The sequence below is a fragment of the Lonchura striata genome, chromosome 28 (genome assembly GCF_050655825.1).
Source record: "Lonchura striata isolate lonStrDom1 chromosome 28, ASM5065582v1, whole genome shotgun sequence".
Classification (NCBI taxonomy): domain Eukaryota; kingdom Metazoa; phylum Chordata; class Aves; order Passeriformes; family Estrildidae; genus Lonchura; species Lonchura striata.
This window is the reverse complement of record NC_140730.1, coordinates 3,563,982-3,590,219: the sequence shown is the minus strand read 5'-3', so window position 1 is coordinate 3,590,219 and position 26,238 is coordinate 3,563,982.

The window sequence follows — 26,238 nt, the reverse complement described above, 5'->3', positions numbered from 1 at the left end:
AAAACTCAGCAGTCCAGGTTGCTGATGTCAGTTTGTAGAGTTCCCTTGGGTCTATCAAGGCAGCAAAAGTTTGAGGTGGGGACAACTTCGGTGTGGGTTCCATCCTTCGATATAAGGATTCTTTGCAGTGAGGTCCCAGCCCAGGGCCAGGGCCCTTGGCACATCCTTTTTCCATTTTCCCTGGGAAAGAAAACTCAGCAGTCCAGGTTCCTGATGTCAGTTTGTAGGGCTCCCTTGGGTCTATCAGGGCAGCACAAGTTTGAGGTGGGGACAACTTCGGTGTGGGGTCCATCCTTCGATATAAGGATTCTTTGCAGTCAGGGCCAGGGGCCCCTGGGCACATCCTTTTTCCATTTTCCCTGGGAAAGAAAACTCAGCAGTCCAGGTTGCTGATGTCAGTTTGTAGAGTTCCCTTGGGTCTATCAAGGCAGCAAAAGTTTGAGGTGGGGACAACTTCGGTGTGGGTTCCATCCTTCGATATAAGGATTCTTTGCAGTGAGGTCCCAGCCCAGGGCCAGGGCCCTTGGCACATCCTTTTTCCATTTTCCCTGGGAAAGAAAACTCAGCAGTCCAGGTTGCTGATGTCAGTTTGTAGGGCTACCTTGGGTCTATCAGGGCAGCACAAGTTTGAGGTGGGGACAACTTCGATGTGGGGTCCATCCTTCGATATAAGGACTTTTTGCAGTCAGGGCCAGGGGCACCCGGGCACATCCTTTTTCCATTTTCCCTGGGAAAGAAAACTCAGCAGTCCAGGTTCCTGATGTCAGTTTGTAGGGCTCCCTTGGGTCTATCAGGGCAGCACAAGTTTGAGGTGGGGACAACTTCGGTGTGGGTTCCATCCTTCGATATAAGGATTTCTTGCAGTGAGGTCCCTGCCCAGGGCTAGGGGCCCCTGGGCACATCCTTTTTCCATTTTCCCTGGGAAAGAAAACTCAGCAGTCCAGGTTCCTGATGTCAGTTTGTAGGGCTCCCTTGGGTCTATCAGGGCAGCACAAGTTTGAGGTGGGGACAGCTTCGGTGTGGGTTCCATCGTTCGATATAAGGATTCTTTGCAGTGAGGTCCCAGCCCAGGCCCAGGGCCGTTGGCACATCCTTTTTCCATTTTCCCTGGGAAAGAAAACTCAGCAGTCCAGGTTCCTGATGTCAGTTTGTAGGGCTCCCTTGGGTCTATCAGGGCAGCACAAGTTTGAGGTGGGGAGAACTTCGGTGTGGGGTCCATCCTTCGATATAAGGATTCTTTGCAGTCAGGGCCAGGGGCCCCCTTGCACATCCTTTGGCCATTTTCCCTGGGAAAGAAAACTCAGCAGTCCTGGTTGCTGATGTCAGTTTGTAGGGCTCCCTTGGGTCTATCAGGGCAGCACAACTTTGAGGTGGGGACAACTTCGGTGTGGGGTCCATCCTTCGATATAAGGATTCTTTGCAGTCAGGGCCAGGGGCCCCTGGGCACATCCTTTTTCCATTTTCCCTGGGAAAGAAAACTCAGCAGTCCAGGTTCCTGATGTCAGTTTGTAGAGTTCCCTTGGGTCTATCAAGGCAGCACAAGTTTGAGGTGGGGACAACTTCGGTGTGGGTTCCATCCTTCGATATAAGGATTCTTTGCAGTGAGGTCCCAGCCCAGGGCCAGGGGCCCCTGGGCACATCCTTTTTCCATTTTCCCTGGGAAAGAAAACTCAGCAGTCCAGGTTCCTGATGTGAGTTTGTAGGGCTCCCTTGGGTCTATCAGGGCAGCACAAGTTTGAGGTGGGGACAACTTCGGTGTGGGGTCCATCCTTCGATATAAGGATGTCTTGCAGTCAGGGCCAGGGGCACCCGGGCACATCCTTTTTCCATTTTCCCTGGGAAAGAAAAGTGTGCGGTCCAGGTTCCTGATGTCAGTTTGTAAGGCTCCCTTGGGTCTATCAGGGCAGCTCAAGTTTGAGGTGGGGAGAACTTCGGTGTGGGGTCCATCCTTCGATATAAGGATTTTTTGCAGTCAGGGCCAGAGGCAGGCGGGCACATCCTTTTTCCATTTTCCCTGGGAAAGAAAACTCAGTAGTCCAGGTTCCTGATGTCAGTTTGTAGGGCTCCCTTGGGTCTATCAGGGCAGCACAAGTTTGAGGTGGGGACAGCTTCGGTGTGGGGTCCATCCTTCGATATAAGGATTCTTTGCAGTCAGGGCCAGGGGCCCCTGGGCACATCCTTTTTCCATTTTCCCTGGGAAAGAAAACTCAGCAGTCCAGGTTCCTGATCTCAGTTTGTAGGGCTCCCTTGGGTCTATCAGGGCAGCACAAGTTTGAGGTGGGGACAACTTCGATGTGGGGTCCATCCTTCGATATAAGGATGTCTTGCAGTCAGGGCCAGGGGCCCCTGGGCATATCCTTTTTCCATTTTCCCTGGGAAAGAAAACTCAGCAGTCCAGGTTCCGGATGTCAGTTTGTAGGGCTCCCTTGGGTCTATCAGGGCAGCACAAGTTTGAGGTGGGGACAACTTCGGTGTGGGGTCCATCCTTCGATATAAGGATTTCTTGCAGTGAGGTCCCTGCCCAGGGCTAGGGGCCCCTGGGCACATCCTTATTCCATTTTCCCTGGGAAAGAAAACTCAGCAGTCCAGGTTCCTGATGTCAGTTTGTAGGGCTCCCTTGGGTCTATCAGGGCAGCACAAGTTTGAGGTGGGGACAACTTCGGTGTGGGGTCCATCCTTCGATATAAGGATTTCTTGCAGTGAGGTCCCTGCCCAGGGCTAGGGGCCCCTGGGCACATCCTTTTTCCATTTTCCCTGGGAAAGAAAACTCAGCAGTCCAGGTTCCTGATGTCAGTTTGTAGGGCTGCCTTGGGTCTATCAGGGCAGCACAAGTTTGAGGTGGGGACAACTTCGGTGTGGGGTCCATCCTTCGATATAAGGATTCTTTGCAGTCAGGGCCAGGGGCCCCTGGGCACATCCTTTTTCCATTTTCCCTGGGAAAGAAAACTCAGCAGTCCAGGTTCCTGATGTCAGTTTGTAGGGCTCCCTTGGGTCTATCAGGGCAGCACAAGTTTGAGGTGGGGACAACTTCGGTGTGGGGTCCATCCTTCGATATAAGGATTCTTTGCAGTCAGGGCCAGGGTCCCCTGGGCACATCCTTTTTCCATTTTCCCTGGGAAAGAAAACTGTGCGGTCCAGGTTCCTGATGTCAGTTTGTAGGGCTCCCTTGGGTCTATCAGGGCAGCACAAGTTTGAGGTGGGGACAACTTCGGTGTGGGGTCCGTCCTTCGATATAAGGATTTCTTGCAGTCAGGGCCAGGGGCCCCTGGGCACATCCTTTTTCCATTTTCCCTGGGAAAGAAAACTCAGCAGTCCAGGTTCCTGATGTCAGTTTGTAGGGCTCCCTTGGGTCTATCAGAGCAGCACAAGTTTGAGGTGGGGACAACTTCGGTGTGGGGTCCATCCTTCGATATATGGATTTCTTGCAGTGAGGTCCCTGCCCAGGGCTAGGGGCCCCTGGGCACATCCTTTTTCCATTTTCCCTGGGAAAGAAAACTCAGTAGTCCAGGTTCCTGATGTCAGTTTGTAGGGCTCCCTTGGGTCTATCAGGGCAGCACAAGTTTGAGGTGGGGACAGCTTCGGTGTGGGGTCCATCCTTCGATATAAGGATTCTTTGCAGTCAGGGCCAGGGGCCCCTGGGCACATCCTTTTTCCATTTTCCCTGGGAAAGAAAACTCAGCAGTCCAGGTTCCTGATCTCAGTTTGTAGGGCTCCCTTGGGTCTATCAGGGCAGCACAAGTTTGAGGTGGGGACAACTTCGATGTGGGGTCCATCCTTCGATATAAGGATTTCTTGCAGTCAGGGCCAGGGGCCCCTGGGCACATCCTTTTTCCATTTTCCCTGGGAAAGAAAACTCAGCAGTCCAGGTTCCGGATGTCAGTTTGTAGGGCTCCCTTGGGTCTATCAGGGCAGCACAAGTTTGAGGTGGGGACAACTTCGGTGTGGGGTCCATCCTTCGATATAAGGATTTCTTGCAGTGAGGTCCCTGCCCAGGGCTAGGGGCCCCTGGGCACATCCTTTTTCCATTTTCCCTGGGAAAGAAAACTCAGCAGTCCAGGTTCCTGATGTCAGTTTGTAGGGCTCCTTTGAGTCTATCAGGGCAGCACAAGTTTGAGGTGGGGACAACTTCGGTGTGGGGTCCATCCTTCGATATAAGGATTTTTTGCAGTCAGGGCCAGGGGCCCCTGGGCACATCCTTTTTCCATTTTCCCTGGGAAAGAAAACTCAGCAGTCCAGGTTCCTGATGTCAGTTTGTAGGGCTGCCTTGGGTCTATCAGGGCAGCACAAGTTTGAGGTGGGGACAACTTTGGTGTGGGGTCCATCCTTCGATAAAAGGATTTCTAGTACTAAGGTGCCTGCCCAGGGCAGGGGGCCCCTGGGCACATCTTTTTTCCATTTTCCCTGGGAAAGAAGAGTGTGCGGTCCAGGTTCCTGATGTCAGTTTGTAGGGCTCCCTTGGGTCTATCAGGGCAGCACAAGTTTGAGGTGGGGACAACTTCGGTGTGGGGTCCATCCTTCGATATAAGGATTTCTTGCAGTCAGGGCCAGGGTCCCCTGGGCACATCCTTTTTCCATTTTCCCTGGGAAAGAAAACTCAGCAGTCCAGGTTCCTGATGTCAGTTTGTAGGGCTCCCTTGGGTCTATCAGAGCAGCACAAGTTTGAGGTGGGGACAACTTCGGTGTGGGGTCCATCCTTCGATATATGGATTTCTTGCAGTGAGGTCCCTGCCCAGGGCTAGGGGCCCCTGGGCACATCCTTTTTCCATTTTCCCTGGGAAAGAAAACTCAGCAGTCCAGGTTCCTGATGTCAGTTTGTAGGGCTCCCTTGGGTCTATCAAGGCAGCACAAGTTTGAGGTGGGGACAACTTCGGTGTGGAGTCCATCCTTCGATATAAGGATTCTTTGCAGTCAGAGCCAGGGGCCCCTGGGCACATCCTTTTTCCATTTTCCCTGGGAAAGAAAACTCAGCAGTCCAGGTTTCTGATGTCAGTTTTTAGGGCTTCCTTTGGGTGTATCAGGGCAGCACAAGTTTGAGGTGGGGACAACTTCGGTCTGGGCTCGATCCTTCGATATAAGGATTTTTTGCAGTCAGGGCCAGGGGCACCCGGGCACATCCTTTTTCCATTTTCCCTGGGAAAGAAAACTCAGCAGTCCAGGTTCCTGATGTCAGTTTGTAGGGCTGCCTTGGGTCTATCAGGGCAGCACAAGTTTGAGGTGGGGACAACTTCGGTGTGGGGTCCATCCTTCGATATAAGGATTCTTTGCAGTCAGGGCCAGGGGCCCCTGAGCACATCCTTTTTCCATTTTCCCTGGGAAAGAAAACTCAGCAGTCCAGGTTCCTGATGTCAGTTTGTAGGGCTGCCTTGGGTCTATCAGGGCAGCACAAGTTTGAGGTAGGGACAACTTCGGTGTGGGGTCCATCCTTCGATATAAGGATTCTTTGCAGTCAGGGCCAGGGTCCCCTGGGCACATCCTTTTTCCATTTTCCCTGGGAAAGAAAACTCAGCAGTCCAGGTTCCTGATGTCAGTTTGTAGGGCTCCCTTGGGTCTATCAGGGCAGCACAAGGTTGAGGTGGGGACAACTTCGGTGTGGGGTCCATCCTTCGATATAAGGATTTTTTGCAGTCAGGGCCAGGGGCCCCTGGGCACATCCTTTTTCCATTTTCCCTGGGAAAGAAAACTCAGCAGTCCAGGTTCCTGATCTCAGTTTGTAGGGCTCCCTTGGGTCTATCAGGGCAGCACAAGTTTGAGGTGGGGACAACTTCGATGTGGGGTCCATCCTTCGATATAAGGATTTTTTGCAGTCAGGGCCAGGGGCACCCGGGCACATCCTTTTTCCATTTTCCCTGGGAAAGAAAACTCAGCAGTCCAGGTTCCTGATGTCAGTTTGTAGGGCTCCTTTGAGTCTATCAGGGCAGCACAAGTTTGAGGTGGGGACAACTTCGGTGTGGGGTCCATCCTTCGATATAAGGATTCTTTGCAGTCAGGGCCAGGGGCCCCTGGGCACATCCTTTTTCCATTTTCCCTGGGAAAGAAAACTCAGCAGTCCAGGTTCCTGATGTCAGTTTGTAGGGCTGCCTTGGGTCTATCAGGACAGCACAAGTTTGAGGTGGGGACAACTTCGGTGTGGGGTCCATCCTTCGCATATAAGGATTTCTTGCAGTCAGGGCCAGGGGCCCCTGGGCACATCCTTTTTCCATTTTCCCTGGGAAAGAAAACTCAGCAGTCCAGGTTCCTGATGTCAGTTTGTAGGGCTCCCTTGGGTCTATCAGGGCAGCACAAGTTTGAGGTGGGGACAACTTCGGTGTGGGGTCCATCCTTCGATATAAGGATTTCTTGCAGTGAGGTCCCTGCCCAGGGCTAGGGGCCCCTGGGCACATCCTTATTCCATTTTCCCTGGGAAAGAAAACTCAGCAGTCCAGGTTCCTGATGTCAGTTTGTAGGGCTCCCTTGGGTCTATCAGGGCAGCACAAGTTTGAGGTGGGGACAACTTCGGTGTGGGGTCCATCCTTCGATATAAGGATTTCTTGCAGTGAGGTCCCTGCCCAGGGCTAGGGGCCCCTGGGCACATCCTTTTTCCATTTTCCCTGGGAAAGAAAACTCAGCAGTCCAGGTTCCTGATGTCAGTTTGTAGGGCTCCCTTGGGTCTATCAGGGCAGCACAAGTTTGAGGTGGGGACAACTTCGGTGTGGGGTCCATCCTTCGATATAAGGATTTTTTGCAGTCAGGGCCAGGGGCCCCTGGGCACATCCTTTTTCCATTTTCCCTGGGAAAGAAAACTCAGCAGTCCAGGTTCCTGATGTCAGTTTGTAGGGCTCCCTTGGGTCTATCAGGGCAGCACAAGTTTGAGGTGGGGACAACTTCGGTGTGGGGTCCATCCTTCGATATAAGGATTTCTTGCAGTGAGGTCCCTGCCCAGGGCTAGGGGCCCCTGGGCACATCCTTTTTCCATTTTCCCTGGGAAAGAAAACTCAGCAGTCCAGGTTCCTGATGTCAGTTTGTAGGGCTCCCTTGGGTGTATCAGGGCAGCACAAGTTTGAGGTGGGGACAACTTCGGTGTGGGGTCCATCCTTCGATATAAGGATTCTTTGCAGTCAGGGCCAGGGGCCCCTGGGCACATCCTTTTTCCATTTTCCCTGGGAAAGAAAACTCAGCAGTCCAGGTTGCTGATGTCAGTTTGTAGGGCTCCCTTGGGTCTATCAGGGCAGCACAAGTTTGAGGTGGGGACAACTTCGGTGTGGGGTCCATCCTTCGATATAAGAATTTTTTGCAGTCAGGGCCAGGGGCCCCTGGGCACATCCTTTTTCCATTTTCCCTGGGAAAGAAAACTCAGCAGTCCAGGTTGCTGATGTCAGTTTGTAGAGTTCCCTTGGGTCTATCAAGGCAGCACAAGTTTGAGGTGGGGACAACTTCGGTGTGGAGTCCATCCTTCGATATAAGGATTCTTTGCAGTCAGAGCCAGGGGCCCAGGGCCAGGGGCCCCTGGGCACATCCTTTTTCCATTTTCCCTGGGAAAGAAAACTCAGCAGTCCAGGTTCCTGATATCAGTTTGTAGGGCTCCCTTGGGTCTATCAGGGCAGCACAAGTTTGAGGTGGGGACAACGTTGGTGTGGGGTCCATCCTTCGATATAAGGATTCTTTGCAGTGAGGTCCCAGCCCAGGTCCAGGGCCCTTGGCACAACCTTTTTCCATTTTCCCTGGGAAAGAAAACTCAGCAGTCCAGGTTCCTGATGTCAGTTTGTAGGGCTCCCTTGGGTCTATCAGGGCAGCACAAGTTTCAGGTGGGGACAACTTCGGTCTGGGCTCGATACTTCGATATAAGGATTTTTTGCAGTCAGGGCCAGGGGCACCCGGGCACATCCTTTTTCCATTTTCCCTGGGAAAGAAAACTCAGCAGTCCAGGTTCCTGAAGTCAGTTTGTAGGGCTCCCTTGGGTCTATCAGGGCAGCACAAGTTTGAGGTGGGGACAACTTTGGTGTGGGGTCCATCCTTCGATATAAGGATTTCTAGTACTAAGGTGCCTGCCCAGGGCAGGGGGCCCCTGGGCACATCTTTTTTCCATTTTCCCTGGGAAAGAAAACTCAGCAGTCCAGGTTCCTGATGTCAGTTTGTAGGGCTCCCTTGGGTCTATCAGGGCAGCTCAAGTTTGAGGTGGGGAGAACTTCGGTGTGGGGTCCATCCTTCGATATAAGGATTCTTTGCAGTGAGGTCCCAGCCCAGGGCCAGGGGCCCCTGGGCACATCCTTTTTCCATTTTCCCTGCGAAAGAAAACTCAGCAGTCCAGGTTTCTGATGTCAGTTTGTAGGGCTCCCTTGGGTCTATCAGGGCAGCACAAGTTTGAGGTGGGGACAACTTCGGTGTGGGGTCCATCCTTCGATATAAGGATTTCTTGCAGTCAGGGCCAGGGGCCCCTGGGCACATCCTTTTTCCATTTTCCCTGGGAAAGAAAACTCAGCAGTCCAGGTTCCTGATGTCAGTTTGTAGGGCTGCCTTGGGTCTATCAGGGCAGCACAAGTTTGAGGTGGGGACAGCTTCGGTGTGGGGTCCATCCTTCGATATAAGGATTCTTTGCAGTCAGGGCCAGGGGCCCCTGGGCACATCCTTTATCCATTTTCCCTGGGAAAGAAAACTCAGCAGTCCAGGTTCCTGATGTCAGTTTGTAGGGCTCCCTTGGGTCTATCAGGGCAGCACAAGTTTGAGGTGGGGACAACTTCGGTGTGGGTTCCATCCTTCAATATAAGGATTCTTTGCAGTGAGGTCCCAGCCCAGGGCCAGGGGCCCTTGGCACATCCTTTTTCCATTTTCCTTGGGAAAGAAAACTCAGCAGTCCAGGTTGCTGATGTCAGTTTGTGGGGCTCCCTTGGGTCTATCAGGGCAGCACAAGTTTGAGGTGGGGACAACTTCGATGTGGGGTCCATCCTTCGATATAAGGATTTTTTGCAGTCAGGGCCAGGGGCCCCTGGGCACATCCTTTTTCCATTTTCCCTGGGAAAGAAAACTCAGCAGTCCAGGTTCCTGATGTCAGTTTGTAGGGCTCCCTTGGGTCTATCAGGGCAGCACAAGTTTGAGGTGGGGACAACTTCGGTGTGGGGTCCATCCTTCGATATAAGGATTTCTTGCAGTGAGGTCCCTGCCCAGGGCTAGGGGCCCCTGGGCACATCCTTTTTCCATTTTCCCTGGGAAAGAAAACTCAGCAGTCCAGGTTCCTGATGTCAGTTTGTAGGGCTCCCTTGGGTCTATCAGGGCAGCACAAGTTTGAGGTGGGGACAACTTCGGTGTGGGGTCCATCCTTCGATATAAGGATTCTTTGCAGTCAGGGCCAGGGTCCCCTGGGCACATCCTTTTTCCATTTTCCCTGGGAAAGAAAACTCAGCAGTCCAGGTTCCTGATGTCAGTTTGTAGGGCTCCCTTGGGTCTATCAGGGCAGCACAAGTTTGAGGTGGGGACAACTTCGGTGTGGGGTCCATCCTTCGATATAAGGATTCTTTGCAGTCAGGGCCAGGGGCCCCTGGGCACATCCTTTTTCCATTTTCCCTGGGAAAGAAAACTCAGCAGTCCAGGTTCCTGATCTCAGTTTGTAGGGCTCCCTTGGGTCTATCAGGGCAGCACAAGTTTGAGGTGGGGACAACTTCTATGTGGGGTCCATCCTTCGATATAAGGATTTTTTGCAGTCAGGGCCAGGGGCACCCGGGCACATCCTTTTTCCATTTTCCCTGGGAAAGAAAACTCAGCAGTCCAGGTTCCTGATGTCAGTTTGTAGGGCTCCTTTGAGTCTATCAGGGCAGCACAAGTTTGAGGTGGGGACAACTTCGGTGTGGGGTCCATCCTTCGATATAAGGATTCTTTGCAGTCAGGGCCAGGGGCCCCTGGGCACATCCTTTTTCCATTTTCCCTGGGAAAGAAAACTCAGCAGTCCAGGTTCCTGATGTCAGTTTGTAGGGCTCCCTTGGGTCTATCAGGGCAGCACAAGTTTGAGGTGGGGACAACTTCGGTGTGGGGTCCATCCTTCGATATAAGGATTTCTTGCAGTGAGGTCCCTGCCCAGGGCTAGGGGCCCCTGGACACATCCTTTTTCCATTTTCCCTGGGAAAGAAAACTCAGCAGTCCAGGTTCCTGATGTCAGTTTGTAGGGCTCCCTTGGGTCTATCAGGGCAGCACAAGTTTGAGGTGGGGACAACTTCGGTGTGGGGTCCATCCTTCGATATAAGGATTCTTTGCAGTCAGGGCCAGGGGCCCCTGGGCACATCCTTTTTCCATTTTCCCTGGGAAAGAAAACTCAGCAGTCCAGGTTCCTGATGTCAGTTTGTAGGGCTCCCTTGGGTCTATCAGGGCAGCACAAGTTTGAGGTGGGGACAACTTCGGTGTGGGGTCCATCCTTCGATATAAGGATTTTTTGCAGTCAGGGCCAGGGGCCCCTGGGCACATCCTTTTTCCATTTTCCCTGGGAAAGAAAACTCAGCAGTCCAGGTTGCTGATGTCAGTTTGTAGAGTTCCCTTGGGTCTATCAAGGCAGCACAAGTTTGAGGTGGGGACAACTTCGGTGTGGAGTCCATCCTTCGATATAAGGATTCTTGGCAGTCAGAGCCAGGGGCCCAGGGCCAGGGGCCCCTGGGCACATCCTTTTTCCATTTTCCCTGGGAAAGAAAACTCAGCAGTCCAGGTTCCTGATATCAGTTTGTAGGGCTCCCTTGGGTCTATCAGGGCAGCACAAGTTTGAGGTGGGGACAACGTTGGTGTGGGGTCCATCCTTCGATATAAGGATTCTTTGCAGTGAGGTCCCAGCCCAGGTCCAGGGCCCTTGGGACAACCTTTTTCCATTTTCCCTGGGAAAGAAAACTCAGCAGTCCAGGTTCCTGATGTCAGTTTGTAGGGCTCCCTTGGGTCTATCAGGGCAGCACAAGTTTGAGGTGGGGACAACTTCGGTCTGGGCTCGATACTTCGATATAAGGATTTTTTGCAGTCAGGGCCAGGGGCACCCGGGCACATCCTTTTTCCATTTTCCCTGGGAAAGAAAACTCAGCAGTCCAGGTTCCTGATGTCAGTTTGTAGGGCTCCCTTGGGTCTATCAGGGCAGCACAACTTTGAGGTGGGGACAACTTTGGTGTGGGGTCCATCCTTCGATATACGGATTTCTAGTACTAAGGTGCCTGCCCAGGGCAGGGGGCCCCTGGGCACATCTTTTTTCCATTTTCCTTGGGAAAGAAAACTCAGCAGTCCAGGTTGCTGATGTCAGTTTGTAGGGCTCCCTTGGGTCTATCAGGGCAGCACAAGTTTGAGGTGGGGACAACTTCGATGTGGGGTCCATCCTTCGATATAAGGATTTTTTGCAGTCAGGGCCAGGGGCCCCTGGGCACATCCTTTTTCCATTTTCCCTGGGAAAGAAAACTCAGCAGTCCAGGTTCCTGATGTCAGTTTGTAGGGCTCCCTTGGGTCTATCAGGGCAGCACAAGTTTGAGGTGGGGACAACTTCGGTGTGGGGTCCATCCTTCGATATAAGGATTTCTAGTACTAAGGTGCCTGCCCAGGGCAGGGGGCCCCTGGGCACATCGTTTTTCCATTTTCCCTGGGAAAGAAAAGTGTGCGGTCCAGGTTCCTGATGTCAGTTTGTAGGGCTCCCTTGGGTCTATCAGGGCAGCACAAGTTTGAGGTGGGGACAACTTCGGTGTGGGGTCCATCCTTCAATAAAAGGATTTTTTGCAGTCAGGGCCAGGGGCCCCTGGGCACATCCTTTTTCCATTTTCCCTGGGAAAGAAAACTCAGCAGTCCAGGTTGCTGATGTCAGTTTGTAGGGCTCGCTTGGGTCTAGCAGGGCAGCTCAAGTTTGAGGTGGGGAGAACTTCGGTGTGGGGTCCATCCTTCGATATAAGGATTCTTTGCAGTCAGGGCCAGAGGCCCCCTTGCACATCCTTTGGCCATTTTCCCTGGGAAAGAAAACTCAGCAGTCCTGGTTGCTGATGTCTGTTTGTAGGGCTCCCTTGGGTCTATCAGGGCAGCACAAGTTTGAGGTGGGGACAACTTCGGTGTGGGGTCCATCCTTCGATATAAGGATTCTTTGCAGTCAGGGCCAGGGGCCCCTGGGCACATCCTTTTTCCATTTTCCCTGGGAAAGAAAACTCAGCAGTCCAGGTTGCTGATGTCAGTTTGTAGAGTTCCCTTGGGTCTATCAAGGCGGCACAAGTTTGAGGTGGGGACAACTTCGGTGTGGGTTCCATCCTTCGATATAAGGATTCTTTGCAGTGAGGTCCCAGCCCAGGGCCAGGGCCGTTGGCACATCCTTTTTCCATTTTCCCTGGGAAAGAAAACTCAGCAGTCCAGGTTCCTGATGTCAGTTTGTAGGGCTCCCTTGGGTCTATCAGGGCAGCACAAGTTTGAGGTGGGGAGAACTTCGGTGTGGGGTCCATCCTTCGATATAAGGATTCTTTGCAGTCAGGGCCAGGGGCCCCCTTGCACATCCTTTGGCCATTTTCCCTGGGAAAGAAAACTCAGCAGTCCTGGTTGCTGATGTCAGTTTGTAGGGCTCCCTTGGGTCTATCAGGGCAGCACAAGTTTGAGGTGGGGACAACTTCGATGTGGGGTCCATCCTTCGATATAAGGATTCTTTGCAGTCAGGGCCAGGGGCCCCTGGGCACATCCTTTTTCCATTTTCCCTGGGAAAGAAAACTCAGCAGTCCAGGTTGCTGATGTCAGTTTGTACAGTTCCCTTGGGTCTATCAAGGCAGCACAAGTTTGAGGTGGGGACAACTTCGGTGTGGGGTCCATCCTTCGATATAAGGATTCTTTGCAGTGAGGTCCCTGCCCAGGTCTAGGGGCCCCTGGGCACATCCTTTTTCCATTTTCCCTGGGAAAGAAAACTCAGCAGTCCAGGTTCCTGATGTCAGTTTGTAGGGCTCCCTTGGGTCTATCAGGGCAGCACAAGTTTGAGGTGGGGACAACATCGGTGTGGGGTCCATCCTTCAATAAAAGGATTTTTTGCAGTCAGGGCCAGGGGCCCCTGGGCACATCCTTTTTCCATTTTCCCTGGGAAAGAAAACTCAGCAGTCCAGGTTGCTGATGTCAGTTTGTAGGGCTCCCTTGGGTCTAGCAGGGCAGCTCAAGTTTGAGGTGGGGACAACTTCGGTGTGGGGTCCATCCTTCGATATAAGGATTTTTTGCAGTCAGGCCAGGGGCAGGCGGGCACATCCTTTTTCCATTTTCCCTGGGAAAGAAAACCCAGTAGTCCAGGTTCCTGATGTCAGTTTGTAGGGCTCCCTTGGGTCTATCAGGGCAGCACAAGTTTGAGGTGGGGACAGCTTCGGTGTGGGGTCCATCCTTCGATATAAGGATTCTTTGCAGTCAGGGCCAGGGGCCCCTGGGCACATTCTTTTTCCATTTTCCCTGGGAAAGAAAACTCAGCAGTCCAGGTTCCTGATGTCAGTTTGTAGGGCTGCCTTGGGTCTATCAGGACAGCACAAGTTTGAGGTGGGGACAACTTCGGTGTGGGGTCCATCCTTCGATATAAGGATTTCTTGCAGTCAGGGCCAGGGGCCCCTGGGCACATCCTTTTTCCATTTTCCCTGGGAAAGAAAACTCAGCAGTCCAGGTTCCGGATGTCAGTTTGTAGGGCTCCCTTGGGTCTATCAGGGCAGCACAAGTTTGAGGTGGGGACAACTTCGGTGTGGGGTCCATCCTTCGATATAAGGATTTCTTGCAGTGAGGTCCCTGCCCAGGGCTAGGGGCCCCTGAGCACATCCTTTTTCCATTTTCCCTGGGAAAGAAAACTCAGCAGTCCAGGTTCCTGATGTCAGTTTGTAGGGCTCCCTTGGGTCTATCAGGGCAGCACAAGTTTGAGGTGGGGACAACTTCGGTGTGGGGTCCATCCTTCGATATAAGGATTTCTTGCAGTCAGGGCCAGGGGCCCCTGGGCACATCCTTTTTCCATTTTCCCTGGGAAAGAAAACTCAGCAGTCCAGGTTCCTGATGTCAGTTTGTAGGGCTCCCTTGGGTCTATCAGGGCAGCACAAGTTTGAGGTGGGGACAACTTCGGTGTGGGGTCCATCCTTCGATATAAGGATTCTTTGCAGTCAGGGCCATGGGCCCTTGGCACATCCTTTTTCCATTTTCCCTGGGAAAGAAAACCCAGCAATCCAGGTTGCTGATGTCAGTTTGTAGGGCTCCCTTGGGTCTATCAGGGCAGCACAAGTTTGAGGTGGGGACAACTTCGGTGTGGGGTCCATCCTTCGATATAAGGATTTTTTGCAGTCAGGGCCAGGGGCCCCTGGGCACATCCTTTTTCCATTTTCCCTGGGAAAGAAAACTCAGAAGTCCAGGTCCCTGATGTCAGTTTGTAGGGCTCCCTTGGGTCTCTCAGGGCAGCACAAGTTTGAGGTGGGGACAACTTCGGTGTGGGGTCCATCCTTCGATATAAGGATTTCTTGCAGTGAGGTCCCTGCCCAGGGCTAGGGGCCCCTGGGCACATCCTTTTTCCATTTTCCCTGGGAAAGAAAACTCAGCAGTCCAGGTTCCTGATGTCAGTTTGTAGGGCTCCCTTGGGTCTATCAGGGCAGCACAAGTTTGAGGTGGGGACAACTTCGGTGTGGGGTCCATCCTTCGATATAAGGATTCTTTGCAGTCAGGGCCAGGGTCCCCTGGGCACATCCTTTTTCCATTTTCCCTGGGAAAGAAAACTCAGCAGTCCAGGTTCCTGATGTCAGTTTGTAGGGCTCCCTTGGGTCTATCAGGGCAGCACAAGTTTGAGGTGGGGACAACTTCGGTGTGGGGTCCATCCTTCGATATAAGGATTTTTTGCAGTCAGGGCCAGGGGCCCCTGGGCACATCCTTTTTCCATTTTCCCTGGGAAAGAAAACTCAGCAGTCCAGGTTGCTGATGTCAGTTTGTAGAGTTCCCTTGGGTCTATCAAGGCAGCACAAGTTTGAGGTGGGGACAACTTCGGTGTGGAGTCCATCCTTCGATATAAGGATTCTTTGCAGTCAGAGCCAGGGGCCCAGGGCCATGGGCCCCTGGGCACATCCTTTTTCCATTTTCCCTGGGAAAGAAAACTCAGCAGTCCAGGTTCCTGATGTCAGTTTGTAGGGCTCCCTTGGGTCTATCAGGGCAGCACAAGTTTGAGGTGGGGACAACTTCGGTGTGGGGTCCATCCTTCGATATAAGGATTCTTTGCAGTGAGGTCCCAGCCCAGGGCCAGGGCCCTTGTTACATCCTTTTTCCATTTTCCCTGGGAAAGAAAACTCAGCAGTCCAGGTTCCTGATGTCAGTTTGTAGGGCTCCCTTGGGTGTATCAGGGCAGCACAAGTTTGAGGTGGGGACAACTTCGGTGTGGGGTCCATCCTTCGATATAAGGATTCTTTGCAGTCAGGGCCAGGGGCACCCGGGCACATCCTTTTTCCATTTTCCCTGGGAAAGAAAACTCAGCAGTCCAGGTTCCTGATGTCAGTTTGTAGGGCTCCTTTGAGTCTATCAGGGCAGCACAAGTTTGAGGTGGGGACAACTTCGGTGTGGGGTCCATCCTTCGATATAAGGATTTTTTGCAGTCAGGGCCAGGGGCCCCGGGGCACATCCTTTGGCCATTTTCCCTGGGAAAGAAAACTCAGCAGTCCAGGTTCCTGATGTCAGTTTGTAGGGCTCCCTTCGGTGTATCAGGGCAGCACAAGTTTGAGGTGGGGACAACTTCGGTGTGGGGTCCATCCTTCGATATATGGATTCTTTGCATTCAGGGCCATGGGCCCTTGGCACATCCTTTTTCCATTTTCCCTGGGAAAGAAAACTCAGCAGTCCAGGTTCCTGATGTCAGTTTGTAGGGCTCCCTTGGGTCTATCAGGGCAGCACAAATTTGAGGTGGGGACAACTTCGGTGTGGGGTCCATCCTTCGATATAAGGATTTCTTGCAGTGAGGTCCCTGCCCAGGGCTAGGGGCCCCTGGACACATCCTTTTTCCATTTTCCCTGGGAAAGAAAACTCAGCAGTCCAGGTTGCTGATGTCAGTTTGTAGGGCTCCCTTGGGTCTATCAGGGCAGCACAAGTTTGAGGTGGGGACAACTTCGGTGTGGGGTCCATCCTTCGATATAAGGATTCTTTGCAGTCAGGGCCAGGGGCCCAGGGCCAGGGGCCCCTGGGCACATCCTTTTTCCATTTTCCCTGGGAAAGAAAACTCAGCAGTCCAGGTTCCTGATGTCAGTTTGTAGGGCTCCCTTGGGTCTATCAGGGCAGCACAAGTTTGAGGTGGGGACAACTTCGGTGTGGGGTCCATCCTTCGATATAAGGATTCTTTGCATTCAGGGCCATGGGCCCTTGGTACATCCTTTTTCCATTTTCCCTGGGAAAGAATACTCAGCAGTCCAGGTTCCTGATGTCAGTTTGTAGGGCTCCCTTGGGTCTATCAGGGCAGCACAAGTTTGAGGTGGGGACAACTTCGGTGTGGGGTCCATCCTTCGATATAAGGATTTCTTGAAGTGAGGTCCCTGCCCAGGGCTAGGGGCCCCTGGACACATCCTTTTTCCATTTTCCCTGGGAAAGAAAACTCAGCAGTCCAGGTTCCTGATGTCAGTTTGTAGGGCTCCCTTGGGTCTATCAGGGCAGCACAAGTTTGAGGTGGGGACAACTTCGGTGTGGGGTCCATCCTTCGATATAAGGGTTCTTTGCATTCAGGGCCATGGGCCCTTGGCACATCCTTTTTCCATTTTCCCTGGGAAAGAAAACTCAGCAGTCCAGGTTCCTGATGTCAGTTTGTAGGGCTCCCTTGGGTCTATCAGGGCAGCACAAGTTTGAGGTGGGGACAACTTCGGTGTGGGGTCCATCCTTCAATATAAGGAGTTTTTGCAGTCAGGGCCAGGGGCCCCTGGGCACATCCTTTTTCCATTTTCCCTGGGAAAGAAAACTCAGCAGTCCAGGTTCCTGATGTCAGTTTGTAGGGCTCCCTTGGGTCTATCAGGGCAGCACAAGTTTGAGGTGGGGACAACTTTGGTGTGGGGTCCATCCTTCGATATAAGGATTCTTTGCAGTGAGGTCCCAGCCCAGGGCCAGGGCCCTTGGTACATCCTTTTTCCATTTTCCCTGGGAAAGAAAACTCAGCAGTCCAGGTTCCTGATGTCAGTTTGTAGGGCTCCCTTGGGTCTATCAGGGCAGCACAAGTTTGAGGTGGGGACAACTTCGGTGTGGGGTCCATCCTTCGATATAAGGATTCTTTGCAGTGAGGTCCCAGCCCAGGGCCAGGGCCCTTGGTACATCCTTTTTCCATTTTCCCTGGGAAAGAAAACTCAGCAGTCCAGGTTCCTGATGTCAGTTTGTAGGGCTCCCTTGGGTCTATCAGGGCAGCACAAGTTTGAGGTGGGGACAACTTCGGTGTGGGGTCCATCCTTCGATATAAGGATTCTTTGCAGTCAGGGCCAGGGCCACCCGGGCACATCCTTTTTCCATTTTCCCTGGGAAAGAAAACTCAGCAGTCCAGGTTCCTGATGTCAGTTTGTAGGGCTCCCTTGGGTCTATCAGGGCAGCACAAGTTTGAGGTGGGGACAACTTCGGTGTGGGGTCCATCCTTCGATATAAGGATTCTTTGCAGTCAGGGCCAGGGGCCCCCTTGCACATCCTTTGGCCATTTTCCCTGGGAAAGAAAACTCAGCAGTCCTGGTTGCTGATGTCAGTTTGTAGGGCTCCCTTGGGTCTATCAGGGCAGCACAAGTTTGAGGTGGGGACAACTTCGGTGTGGGGTCCATCCTTCGATATAAGGATTCTTTGCAGTCAGGGCCAGGGGCCCCTGGGCACATCCTTTTTCCATTTTCCCTGGGAAAGAAAACTCAGCAGTCCAGGTTGCTGATGTCAGTTTGTACAGTTCCCTTGGGTCTATCAAGGCAGCACAAGTTTGAGGTGGGGACAACTTCGGTGTGGGTTCCATCCTTCGATATAAGGATTCTTTGCAGTGAGGTCCCAGCCCAGGGCCAGGGGCCCTTGCCACATCCTTTTTCCATTTTCCCTGGGAAAGAAAACTCAGCAGTCCAGGTTCCTGATGTCAGTTTGTAGGGCTGCCTTGGGTCTATCAGGGCAGCACAAGTTTGAGGGGGGGACAACTTTGGTGTGGGGTCCATCCTTCGATATAAGGATTGTTTGCAGTCAGGGCCAGGGGCCCCTGGGCACATCCTTTTTCCATTTTCCCTGGGAAAGAAAACTCAGCAGTCCAGGTTCCTGATGTCAGTTTGTAGAGTTCCCTTGGGTCTATCAAGGCAGCAAAAGTTTGAGGTGGGGACAACTTCGGTGTGGGTTCCATCCTTCGATATAAGGATTCTTTGCAGTGAGGTCCCAGCCCAGGGCCAGGGGCCCCTGGGCACATCCTTTTTCCATTTTCCCTCGGAAAGAAAACTCAGCAGTCCAGGTTCCTGATGTGAGTTTGTAGGGCTCCCTTGGGTCTATCAGGGCAGCACAAGTTTGAGGTGGGGACAACTTCGGTGTGGGGTCCATCCTTCGATATAAGGATTCTTTGCAGTCAGGGCCAGGGTCCCCTGGGCACATCCTTTTTCCATTTTCCCTGGGAAAGAAAACTCAGCAGTCCAGGTTCCTGATGTCAGTTTGTAGGGCTGCCTTGGGTCTATCAGGGCAGCACAAGTTTGAGGTGGGGACAACTTCGGTGTGGGGTCCATCCTTCGATATAAGGATTTCTTGCAGTCAGGGCCAGGGGCCCCTGGGCACATCCTTTTTCCATTTTCCCTGGGAAAGAAAACTCAGCAGTCCAGGTTCCTGATGTCAGTTTGTAGGGCTCCCTTGGGTCTATCAGAGCAGCACAAGTTTGAGGTGGGGACAACTTCGGTGTGGGGTCCATCCTTCGATATATGGATTTCTTGCAGTGAGGTCCCTGCCCAGGGCTAGGGGCCCCTGGGCACATCCTTTTTCCATTTTCCCTGGGAAAGAAAACTCAGCAGTCCAGGTTCCTGATGTCAGTTTGTAGGGCTCCCTTGGGTCTATCAGGGCAGCACAAGTTTGAGGTGGGGACAACATCGGTGTGGGGTCCATCCTTCAATAAAAGGATTTTTTGCAGTCAGGGCCAGGGGCCCCTGGGCACATCCTTTTTCCATTTTCCCTGGGAAAGAAAACTCAGCAGTCCAGGTTGCTGATGTCAGTTTGTAGGGCTCCCTTGGGTCTAGCAGGGCAGCTCAAGTTTGAGGTGGGGACAACTTCGGAGTGGGGTCCATCCTTCGATATAAGGATTTTTTGCAGTCAGGGCCAGGGGCAGGCGGGCACATCCTTTTTCCATTTTCCCTGGGAAAGAAAACCCAGTAGTCCAGGTTCCTGATGTCAGTTTGTAGGGCTCCCTTGGGTCTATCAGGGCAGCACAAGTTTGAGGTGGGGACAGCTTCGGTGTGGGGTCCATCCTTCGATATAAGGATTCTTTGCAGTCAGGGCCAGGGGCCCCTGGGCACATCCTTTTTCCATTTTCCCTGGGAAAGAAAACTCAGCAGTCCAGGTTCCTGATCTCAGTTTGTAGGGCTCCCTTGGGTCTATCAGGGCAGCACAAGTTTGAGGTGGGGACAACTTCGATGTGGGGTCCATCCTTCGATATAAGGATTTTTTGCAGTCAGGGCCAGGGGCACCCGGGCACATCCTTTTTCCATTTTCCCTGGGAAAGAAAACTCAGCAGTCCAGGTTCCTGATGTCAGTTTGTAGGGCTCCTTTGAGTCTATCAGGGCAGCACAAGTTTGAGGTGGGGACAACTTCGGTGTGGGGTCCATCCTTCGATATAAGGATTCTTTGCAGTCAGGGCCAGGGGCCCCTGGGCACATTCTTTTTCCATTTTCCCTGGGAAAGAAAACTCAGCAGTCCAGGTTCCTGATGTCAGTTTGTAGGGCTGCCTTGGGTCTATCAGGACAGCACAAGTTTGAGGTGGGGACAACTTCGGTGTGGGGTCCATCCTTCGATATAAGGATTTCTTGCAGTCAGGGCCAGGGGCCCCTGGGCACATCCTTTTTCCATTTTCCCTGGGAAAGAAAACTCAGCAGTCCAGGTTCCGGATGTCAGTTTGTAGGGCTCCCTTGGGTCTATCAGGGCAGCACAAGTTTGAGGTGGGGACAACTTCGGTGTAGGGTCCATCCTTCGATATAAGGATTTCTTACAGTGAGGTCCCTGCCCAGGGCTAGGGGCCCCTGGGCACATCCTTTTTCCATTTTCCCTGGGAAAGAAAACTCAGCAGTCCAGGTTCCTGATGTCAGTTTGTAGGGCTCCCTTGGGTCTATCAGGGCAGCACAAGTTTGAGGTGGGGACAACTTCGGTGTGGGGTCCATCCTTCGATATAAGGATTTCTTGCAGTGAGGTCCCTGCCCAGGGCTAGGGGCCCCTGAGCACATCCTTTTTCCATTTTCCCTGGGAAAGAAAACTCAGCAGTCCAGGTTCCTGATGTCAGTTTGTAGGGCTCCCTTGGGTCTATCAGGGCAGCACAAGTTTGAGGTGGGGACAACTTCGGTGTAGGGTCCATCCTTCGATATAAGGATTTCTTGCAGTGAGGTCCCTGCCCAGGGCTAGGGGCCCCTGGGCACATCCTTTTTCCATTTTCCCTGGGAAAGAAAACTCAGCAGTCCAGGTTCCTGATGTCAGTTTGTAGGGCTCCCTTGGATCTATCAGGGCAGCACAAGTTTGAGGTGGGGACAACTTCGGTGTGGGGTCCATCCTTCGATATAAGGATTTCTTGCAGTGAGGTCCCTGCCCAGGGCTAGGGGCCCCTGAGCACATCCTTTTTCCATTTTCCCTGGGAAAGAAAACTCAGCAGTCCAGGTTCCTGATGTCAGTTTGTAGGGCTCCCTTGGGTCTATCAGGGCAGCACAAGTTTGAGGTGGGGACAACTTCGGTGTGGGGTCCATCCTTCGATATAAGGATTTCTTGCAGTCAGGGCCAGGGGCCCCTGGGCACATCCTTTTTCCATTTTCCCTGGGAAAGAAAACTCAGCAGTCCAGGTTCCTGATGTCAGTTTGTAGGGCTCCCTTGGGTCTATCAGGGCAGCACAAGTTTGAGGTGGGGACAACTTCGGTGTGGGGTCCATCCTTCGATATAAGGATTCTTTGCAGTCAGGGCCATGGGCCCTTGGCACATCCTTTTTCCATTTTCCCTGGGAAAGAAAACCCAGCAATCCAGGTTGCTGATGTCAGTTTGTAGGGCTCCCTTGGGTCTATCAGGGCAGCACAAGTTTGAGGTGGGGACAACTTCGGTGTGGGGTCCATCCTTCGATATAAGGATTCTTTGCAGTCAGAGCCAGGGGCCCAGGGCCATGGGCCCCTGGGCACATCCTTTTTCCATTTTCCCTGGGAAAGAAAACTCAGCAGTCCAGGTTCCTGATATCAGTTTGTAGGGCTCCCTTGGGTCTATCAGGGCAGCACAAGTTTGAGGTGGGGACAACGTTGGTGTGGGGTCCATCCTTCGATATAAGGATTCTTTGCAGTGAGGTCCCAGCCCAGGTCCAGGGCCCTTGGCACAACCTTTTTCCATTTTCCCTGGGAAAGAAAACTCAGCAGTCCAGGTTCCTGATGTCAGTTTGTAGGGCTCCCTTGGGTCTATCAGGGCAGCACAAGTTTGAGGTGGGGACAACTTCGGTGTGGGGTCCATCCTTCGATATAAGGATTTCTTGCAGTCAGGGCCAGGGGCACCCGGGCACATCCTTTTTCCATTTTCCCTGGGAAAGAAAACTCAGCAGTCCAGGTTGCTGATGTCAGTTTGTAGGGCTCCCTTGGGTCTATCAGGGCAGCACAAGTTTGAGGTGGGGACAACTTTGGTGTGGGGTCCATCCTTCGATATAAGGATTTCTAGTACTAAGGTGCCTGCCCAGGGCAGGGGGCCCCTGGGCACATCTTTTTTCCATTTTCCCTGGGAAAGAAAACTCAGCAGTCCAGGTTCCTGATGTCAGTTTGTAGGGCTCCCTTGGGTCTATCAGGGCAGCTCAAGTTTGAGGTGGGGACAACTTCGGTGTGGGGTCCATCCTTCGATATAAGGATTCTTTGCAGTCAGGGCCAGGGGCCCCTGTGCACAACCTTTTTCCATTTTCCCTGGGAAAGAAAACTCAGCAGTCCATGTTCCTGATGTCAGTTTGTAGGGCTCCCCTCGGTCTATCAGGGCAGCACAAGTTTGAGGTGGGGACAACTTCGGTGTGGGGTGCATCCTTCGATATAAGGATTCTTTGCAGTCAGGGCCAGGGGCCCCTGGGCACATCCTTTTTCCATTTTCCCTGGGAAAGAAAACTCAGCAGTCCAGGTTCCTGATGTCAGTTTGTAGGGCTCCCTTGGGTCTATCAGGGCAGCACAAGTTTGAGGTGGGGACAACTTCGGTGTGGGGTCCATCCTTCGATATAAGGATTTTTTGCAGTCAGGCCCAGGGGCCCAGGGCCAGGGGCCCCTGGGCACATCCTTTTTCCATTTTCCCTGGGAAAGAAAACTCAGCAGTCCAGGTTCCTGATGTCAGTTTGTAGGGCTCCCTTGGGTCTATCAGGGCAGCACAAGTTTGAGGTGGGGACAACTTTGGTGTGGGGTCCATCCTTCGATATAAGGATTTCTTGTTGTGAGGTGCCTGCCCAGGGCCGGGGGCCCCTGGGCACATCCTTTTTCCATTTTCCCTGGGAAAGAAAACTCAGCAGTCCAGGTTCCTGATGTCAGTTTGTAGGGCTCCCTTGGGTCTATCAGGGCAGCACAAGTTTGAGGTGGGGACAACTTCGGTGTGGGGTCCATCCTTCGATATAAGGATTTTTTGCAGTCAGGGCCAGGGGCCCCCGGGCACATCCTTTTTCCATTTTCCCTGGGAAAGAAAACTCAGCAGTCCAGGTTCCTGATGTCAGTTTGTAGGGCTCCCTTGGGTCTATCAGGGCAGCACAAGTTTGAGGTGGGCAGAACTTCGGTGTGGGGTGCATCCTTCGATATAAGGATTCTTTGCAGTCAGGGCCACGGGCCCCCGGGCACGACTTTTGGGCATTTTCCCTGGGAAAGAAAACTCAGCAGTCCAGGTTCCTGATGTCAGTTTGTAGGGCTCCCTTGGGTGTATCAGGGCAGCACAAGTTTGAGGTGGGCACAACTTCGGTGTGGGGTGCATTCTTCGATATAAGGATTTTTTGCAGTCAGCGCCAGGGGCCCCTGGGCACATCCTTTTTCCATTTTCCCTGGGAAAGAAAACTCAGCAGTCCAAGTTCCTGATGTCAGTTTGTAGGGCTCCCTTGGGTGTATCAGGGCAGCACAAGTTTGAGGTGGGGACAACTTCGGTGTGGGGTCCATCCTACGATATAAGGATTTTTTGCAGTGAGGTCCCTGCCCAGGGCTAGGGGCCCCTGGGCACATCGTTTTTCCATTTTCCCTGGGAAAGAAAACTGTGCGGTCCAGGTTCCTGATGTCAGTTTGTAGGGCTCCCTTGGGTCTATCAGGGCAGCACAAGTTTGAGGTGGGGACAACTTCGGTGTGGGGTCCATCCTTCGATATAAGGATTTTTTGCAGTCAGGGCTAGGGGCCCCTGGGCACATCCTTTTTCCATTTTCCCTGGGAAAGAAAACTCAGCAGTCCAGGTTCCTGATGTCAGTTTGTAGGGCTCCCTTGGGTCTATCAGGGCAGCACAAGTTTGAGGTGGGGACAACTTCGGTGTGGGGTGCATCCTTCAATATAAGGATTTTTTGCAGTCAGGGCCAGGGGCCCCTGGGCACATCCTTTTTCCATTTTCCCTGGGAAAGAAAACTGTGCGGTCCAGGTTCCTGATGTCAGTTTGTAGGGCTCCCTTGGGTCTCTCAGGGCAGCACAAGTTTGAGGTGGGGACAACTTCGGTGTAGGGTGCATCCTTCGATATAATGATTTTTTGCAGTCAGGGCAAGGGGCCCCCGGGCACATCCTTTTTCCATTTTCCCTGGGAAAGAAAACTCAGCAGTCCAGGTTCCTGATGTCAGTTTGTAGGGCTCCTTTGAGTCTATCAAGGCAGCACAAGTTTGAGGTGGGGACAACTTCGGTGTGGGGTCCATCCTTCGATATAAGGATTCTTTGCAGTCAGGGCCAGGGGCCCCTGGGCACATCCTTTTTCCATTTTCCCTGGGAAAGAAAACTCAGCAGTCCAGGTTCCTGATGTCAGTTTGTAGGGCTCCCTTGGGTCTATCAGGGCAGCTCAATTTTGAGGTGGGGAGAACTTCGGTGTAGGGTGCATCCTTCGATATAATGATTTTTTGCAGTCAGGGCCAGGGGCCCCTGGGCACATCCTTTTTCCATTTTCCCTGGGAAAGAAAACTCAGCAGTCCAGGTTGCTGATGTCAGTTTGTAGGGCTCCCTTGGGTCTATCAGGGCAGCACAAGTTTGAGGTGGGGACAGCTTCGGTGTGGGGTCCATCCTTCGATATAAGGATTTTTTGCACTCAGGGCCAGGGGCCCCTGGGCACATCCTTTTTCCATTTTCCCTGGGAAAGAAAACTCAGCAGTCCAGGTTCCTGATGTCAGTTTGTAGGGCTCCCTTGGGTCTATCAGGGCAGCACAAGTTTGAGGTGGGGACATCTTCGGTGTGGGGTCCATCCTTCGATATAAGGATTTTTTGCAGTCAGGGCCAGGGGCCCCCTTGCACATCCTTTGGCCATTTTCCCTGGGAAAGAAAACTCAGCAGTCCTGGTTGCTGATGTCAGTTTGTAGGGCTCCCTTGGGTCTATCAGGGCAGCACAAGTTTGAGGTGGGGACAACTTCGGTGTGGGGTCCATCCTTCGATATAAGGATTTTTTGCAGTCAGGCCCAGGGGCCCAGGGCCAGGGGCCCGTGGGCACATCCTTTTTCCATTTTCCCTGGGAAAGAAAACTGTGTGGTCCAGGTTCCTGATGTCAGTTTGTAGGGCTCCCTTGGGTCTATCAGGGCAGCACAAGTTTGAGGTGGGGACAACTTCGGTGTGGGGTGCATCCTTCAATATAAAGATTTTTTGCAGTCAGGGCCAGGGGCCCCTGGGCACATCCTTTTTCCATTTTCCCTGGGAAAGAAAACTCAGCAGTCCAGGTTGCTGATGTCAGTTTGTAGGGCTGCCTTGGGTCTATCAGGGCAGCACAAGTTTGAGGTGGGGACAACTTCGGTGTGGGGTCCATCCTTCGATATAAGGATTTTTTGCAGTCAGGGCCAGGGGCCCCCGGGCACATCCTTTTTCCATTTTCCCTGGGAAAGAAAACTCAGCAGTCCAGGTTCCTGATGTCAGTTTTTAGGGCTCCCTTGGGTGTATCAGGGCAGCACAAGTTTGAGGTGGGGACAACTTCGGTGTGGGGTCCATCCTACGATATAAGGATTTTTTGCAGTGAGGTCCCTGCCCAGGGCTAGGGGCCCCTGGGCACATCGTTTTTCCATTTTCCCTGGGAAAGAAAACTGTGCGGTCCAGGTTCCTGATGTCAGTTTGTAGGGCTCCCTTGGGTCTATCAGGGCAGCACAAGTTTGAGGTGGGGACAACTTCGGTGTGGGGTCCATCCTTCGATATAAGGATTTTTTGCAGTCAGGGCTAGGGGCCCCTGGGCACATCCTTTTTCCATTTTCCCTGGGAAAGAAAACTCAGCAGTCCAGGTTCCTGATGTCAGTTTGTAGGGCTCCCTTGGGTCTATCAGGGCAGCACAAGTTTGAGGTGGGGACAACTTCGGTGTGGGGTGCATCCTTCAATATAAGGATTTTTTGCAGTCAGGGCCAGGGGCCCCTGGGCACATCCTTTTTCCATTTTCCCTGGGAAAGAAAACTGTGCGGTCCAGGTTCCTGATGTCAGTTTGTAGGGCTCCCTTGGGTCTCTCAGGGCAGCACAAGTTTGAGGTGGGGACAACTTCGGTGTGGGGTCCATCCTTCGATATAAGGATTTTTTGCAGTCAGGGCCAGGGGCCCCCGGGCACATCCTTTTTCCATTTTCCCTGGGAAAGAAAACTCAGCAGTCCAGGTTCCTGATGTCAGTTTGTAGGGCTCCTTTGAGTCTATCAAGGCAGCACAAGTTTGAGGTGGGGACAACTTTGGTGTGGGGTCCATCCTTCGATATAAGGATTTCTTGTTGTGAGGTGCCTGCCCAGGGCCGGGGGCCCCTGGGCACATCCTTTTTCCATTTTCCCTGGGAAAGAAAACTCAGCAGTCCAGGTTCCTGATGTCAGTTTGTAGGGCTCCCTTGGGTCTATCAGGGCAGCACAAGTTTGAGGTGGGGACAACTTCGGTGTGGGGTCCATCCTTCGATATAAGGATTTTTTGCAGTGAGGTCCCTGCCCAGGGCTAGGTGCCCCTGGGCACATACTTTTTCCATTTTCCCTGAGAAAGAAAACTCAGCAGTCCAG